Genomic DNA, 6,018 nt, shown 5'->3' with positions numbered 1-6,018 from the left:
TGATAATGATAATGATAATGAGTTTAAGAGGTGGTTTCCATAGAGGTTTTAACAAAATATTAAAGTGGGTAGTGAAAATTTTGAAAGAAAATGAAGAAATGAGCAAGGAAAAGGAGAAGAGAAAAATGGCAACAACGGTGGCGGCTGGTTAACAAAGAACAAAAAGAAAAAGATGAGCTGATGGGGTTCATCCCCCATTTAAAAATATCCTTTCATGGGCCTAGAACCCAAGTCCATCCATTCATGTTCAATTTCTTTAAATTGTGGCCCAAATCTTTAAAACAAGGTTCCAACGATTTAAAATAATTCAAGATACTAAATATCATATTAAAATATTATTTCCACCATAAGGTCTCAAAAATTTACCAAATTAGCCTTTTACAATACAATTACTATTTTGTCTTTTTTGTCATTTTTAACGATTTCTTCTCAAAATTTGATACTTGGAACAATTTAAGCCCCTCATTGTAAATCTTTAACATCATTTCATAAGTGGTAAAATTTGCACTTTAGCTCTTCTTTCGACAAAAATGGAAACTTTTACAATTTAGTCCCTATACTATTCAATTTTTTAATTTAGTTTCAAAAGTGATTTTCATCACACCATAACACATTCAATTTGTTTCATGTTAAATAATATGCAATAATCAATATTTTTCATATTCAGATAATTTTGCACATTAGTCCTCATACTTTTCAAAATTTATGATTTGGTCTTTTTTATATTATCAACTTTACAACTCTTTCCACATATTTCCATCGCCAATATCAAATTCCTTTCATGAAATTTCCTATCCGAGTTCTTTCCATAAATTTTCTCATAATTTACTTGATATTCGAGCTTAGAATTATGCCACGTATTATTGGAAAATTTTAGGGCGTTACAAAAACACTTTATATAAGATCATTTAACATTAATTCATCATGTTTATGCATGTAATTTAATGTGATTGAATTCCAAATTATTAGTGAAATGAATTGAGTTAGTCTGAGTTACTTCAGCAACAAAATGTAATGTCACACATTCAAATTCAGTGATCGAGTCAAGTGTGAGGGTGTTACAATTTTTTTAAAATTTTTTTGTTCAATTTTGAAAGTGCTCTTGTAGCACCTCCCACTTGTACCGTACATTGAAATAAGTGAGGGGTGTTACATTGCGTACCTCATTTAGTATGCAAAAACAATGCTCCAAACGGCTAGAGCCCCCTCCAACGGCTCCAAACTTATTCGAATTAATGAGAGACCATAAATATGATCCAAAAACAATCAAATGAAGACAAGAAACAAGCTTACAAACATCAAAGAGAAAAATTCCAAATGTTTCACTTATTATACTCCAATTTCATTTAAAAACGTTTGTTGGGTTTAGTTTGTATCTCTTTATACAAGCGTTTTATTGTATTTGTGAGAGCTAATAATTGTATATTCCATGTAGTAGGTTTCACATTAATGCATACCGTTCTAGTAATAAACCAGAATGACCATTTCTCTTTATTGCACCAGTGTAAATTTTGGCTCATATGGTTGCATTGACTTGTTCCTGGCAATTTTGGTTGCATCGATTGGAACATTGCGCACCAATCACTGCATGGATAATGTTAAAAAATAGATAAAATTAATTTTTTACCAACTTTAATTTTTTTACTAACCAAATTTAAAATTTAAACATTAACCAAGGTAAAGGAGAAAATTTAAAATTTAAAGTAGAAAATTAATAAATAATAAAAAAGTAAAAAAAATTATATAACAAAAAAAAGTAAAGAAAAAAAAGACAAAATTTTTAAAAGCTTTTCGAACACAACTTTATGGGTATGTTTTTATTAAAATTTCATTTTATATATTTAGTATGAGATGATTTTATTGTAGATTTTTCTAAATAATGTTATGGATAATTTTGTTGTTTAATTGTGGAATGTTTTTTTCCTTATTTACTTTAAATTTGTTAAATGATGAAATTTTATTTATAAAGTTTATTGATAATTATTTTATATAATCAATTAATATTTTATATTTAAAATTATTTAATCTAATTCATTTGATATATTTAAATATTTTATATATTAAATTTAAACAAAACTGGTAAATGTGAAAAGGTACCTTGAAACAGATTGGTATAAATTTGTATTAGCTTCAATAGATAAATGGTATGCCCATCAATGCGTTACTAACTACCTTGGTATATTCACCTTTGAGAGGTTTTATATTCATTCTTATTTCTTTTCTTTTCTAGGGATTACATAAGTTTTTATTTTTTATTTAGAAAATCTTCAAGGGCACTGGTGCTATCTTATCAAAGTTAAAAGATAGAGATTTTATAAATATTATATCTTGTCCTAAAATGTACCAATTAATGAATTGAGAAAATCCTTAATTAAGGAAAGCTAAGGTAATAGAGGTAGGCAATTAAGCTCGAACTACTCTAAATTTCTTGTGTCATTATTTTTGCTTTCATTTTCTTAAATTCTAAACACCAATTCACCCCTTTGATGTAATTTGAGCTTAACAAGATACAAATTCTTACATTTAAACATAGTAAATGAACCATAACCATAATTTAACCTAAAACAATCTATGTCTAGCACAATCATTTCTCATTGGTTTAATAGAAAATTGATTTTCTGAAAGTTTGTTTTAATTAATTCAAATCATTATCTTTTTCTTTTACCCAAAACGAAGTGGGGGATAACAAACTAATACTAGTCATTAGTACAAGAGATATAATAGCATTTAGCCTCTGAAATTTGGTAACTTTTTCACCTTGATTTTTGAATTTTTTTGTCTAAATTAGTCTCAAAACTTTTATTTTTCTCATTTTAGTCCATAAAGTATGATGATGCGATATAATGAGATTATGTTACATCATCAATAGAAAATTTTAATAATTTTTGGAATTTTTATTATATATATATATATATATATTAATTTTAGATGATAATGTAGTATAATATTATAATTTCATATCATCACATCTTTATAGAATTTAGGTTTAAGAACAATATTGAAAAAAGTTACTTAGAGACTAAAAAAAAAGGCAGAAAACAATCTTGTTAGCATTTTATTATTATCCTTTATAAAAAAATTATAAAAAAAGGGTTTACAAGAAAAAAATATAATAATTTATTGTAACAGCCCGATTTTGACCCTAATCGGAACAGTGGTTTCGGGACCACAAATTCAAGTCTTAAAAATATTTTAATATTATTTTCTGTGTTTATTATGTGTGAATTTACTTGTGTGAAAATTTCATGATTTAATTTCGTCGTTTGAGTGTCCGACTAAAGAAAATAACTTAATCGCGTAAAATAAAAAAATTAGGGGTCAAATCTAAAAGCACCCAATTGTTGTTGTCTTTCAAAAATGGGGGTTTTAAATGGCAATTAAGCCATTTAGATGATAGTGGGTGGCAATGGTCAACATTGCCCTTATATTATATGTTTTATAATTTATTTATTTAAGGTTAAATTTGTAAACTAAAATTTATGCTAATATATGTTATATTAAAACATAAAAAAAGGGTCATTTTTCATCTTTCTTGGCCGAATATAGCAAAGAAAGAAGTCATCCATGCTTGTTAAGGTTTCGGCACCAAACCAGCTTGATTAAAGGTATGTTTTACTTCGGTTTTTGATAATTTTTACGTTTTTGAGATCGTTGCTTCGTGTTCTTCAAAACCCATGTCTTAATTTTGTGAATTGTGGATGATTTTGAAATGTGCCATTGATGAATGCTTGAGCTTTATGATGTTAGTAGGTGAAATATGAAATATATTTGTTAGATTAACATGATTTGTTTTTGAATTTTTGGTGAAATTGAGTAATTAGGGTAAAATTGTGAAAATAAATTTTTGAAGGACTATAATGTGAAATAAATGAAATGCATGAGCTTGTATAGACAATAGGAATATTCAGCCCTTAAGGAGTGTAGTCAAAATTTGTGTATTTTGTGTTTTGAGCAAAAAGGATTAAATTGTAAAAAGTGTGAAATGTTAGGGACAAAATTGTAATTTTCTCATTCATGTGTTTTTAGGCTAAATTGAATAGAATGGTGTTTAAATAAACTTAATTTGAATATTTTTAGATCAAGAATTAAAGAAATCGAATTTGGATTGGGGAAAGACAAAAGTGGTTGAGTAGCCGATTTAGCAGTCGACAACATCTGAGGTAAGTCTATAAGCATATAAATGTCATTAAATTTGATAATATATATATGTTACATGTTGGGTGGAATTTTTGTGAATATATTTGTGTATGGCCGAATGTATATTGAGCAAATGAGCTATATTCGAGTTCGATTCGATCGAGATACATTGTCCGAAAGTCCCGTACGAACCTTAGGAATAAATAGGATACATATGTCATGACATAGGATTTCCGATATGTGTTATCGTGTAAGACCACGTCTGGGACGTTGGCATCGACTTGTGTTTACGTGTAAGACCCTGTCTGGGACAGTGGCATCGATATGTGATTACATGTAAGACCACGTCTGGGACGTTGGCATTGTACGAGTTTTCGACTATCCATGTATCCTTTTTAATTCTGAGTGGTTCAACGGATAATGTTAAGTGATAACCGAATGTGAAGTCGAATTAATAATGTTCAGGTATGTATTTATATCATGCTATGAAATTTAAGGTAAGTTGTATATTGAATTGATGATTCAAAGTTGATTAATATATGAATAATGTGTGAGCATGTTCATAGTTATAAGTGATTTGGTGGTATAGGGAAATCGGCCTATTATCATAGTTTTTAATTATAAAATGCTAAGTATACAAGAATTTGAGTATTTGTGCCTTGAGTTTTTATAAAGTTCAATGTTTACTTATATTTGATTTGGTTGGCTTGGTAAAGTAGTTTGATATTAACGTAAAAATGAAAATGAATAAGGTTTGCTTATGACTTACTAAGCTTAAATAGCTTACTGTGTGTATATTGCTTTTCAATTTTTTTTTAGATTTTGGAGGTTGGTTACGAGCTCGGGGACCGTCAACAAAGTCTATCACACTATCGACATCTTTTGGGTACTTTGATAAATTTTTAAACTCGATATTATGGCATGTATAGACTTGCTTATGTTTTTGGTTAGTTTTGGAATATGTATATAAATGGCCATGTGAAAATGGCTCATCTTATTTTGATCGAGTTTGGTGTTTATGCATATGGTTTTAATGGTCATGAAAATGATGTTTATAATTTTGCGTATTGAATTATGGTATAAGTTTGTGATATGATAATAAATGTGATATATATATAGTTTGGACATGTTAAATTTGATTAAGTGATTAGTATATGTACAATAGTTATGCATTGGATGATGGATTGATTTGGTTATGAGTTGAACCAATTTATTACATATATGCTGTCCAATTTTGATGCATAAATGCTGCCCAATTTGTTACATAATGCTGTCCAATTTTGATGCTTAAATGCTGCCCAATTTATTACATATATGCTGTCCAATTTTGATGCATAAAAGCTGCCCAATTTGTTACATAATGCTGTCCAATTTTGATGCTTAAATGCTGCCCAATTTATTACATAATGCTGTCCAATTTTGATGCTTAAATGCTGCCCAGTTTGTTACATATATGCTGTCCAATTTTGATGCTTAAATGCTGCCCAAACTGTTTTATATATGCTGACCAAATTCATGAATAAAAGCTGCCCAAATAGGGTAGATTACCTGTGTTGTAATATTTAGTATTGTTAGTAAATTGAAATGAAATAAATGTTAGATATATGCTTGAGTTATGATATTAAGATTTGATTTGGTAAATGATAAATATATAGTTGGATTTTTGAAATATGGTTAGTATATGAAATTTGATTAATGCATGTTTGATTTTAGATTGGTATTGTAGGCCATGTGTATTCGGATATGATAGAAACTTGTGATAGATAATACAATGTGATACAAATGGATTTGGTTAATGTTAAGGCTATAAAAGAGCATGTTATATATATATATTCGAATGTGTATGGTACATGAATTTAATGTTATTAAATTAAATGTGTT

General features: G+C 28.1%; 1 long non-coding RNA gene across 1 annotated transcript; it reads left to right on the top strand.

Annotated features, from left to right (window-relative positions):
- The first annotated feature begins 3,535 nt into the window (after positions 1–3,535).
- Positions 3,536–5,271, top strand: LOC105796166 (uncharacterized). The gene is made up of 3 exons (XR_001134352.2): positions 3,536–3,605; positions 4,078–4,160; positions 4,957–5,271. It is a non-coding gene; the product is annotated as an uncharacterized LOC105796166 (long non-coding RNA).
- The last annotated feature ends 747 nt before the right edge of the window (positions 5,272–6,018 follow it).

The sequence above is a fragment of the Gossypium raimondii genome, chromosome 3 (genome assembly GCF_025698545.1).
Source record: "Gossypium raimondii isolate GPD5lz chromosome 3, ASM2569854v1, whole genome shotgun sequence".
In the NCBI taxonomy this organism is placed as follows: Eukaryota; Viridiplantae; Streptophyta; class Magnoliopsida; order Malvales; family Malvaceae; genus Gossypium; species Gossypium raimondii.
Note: the sequence above shows the minus strand (reverse complement) of the source record. Positions and strands in the feature narration are given on the sequence as shown.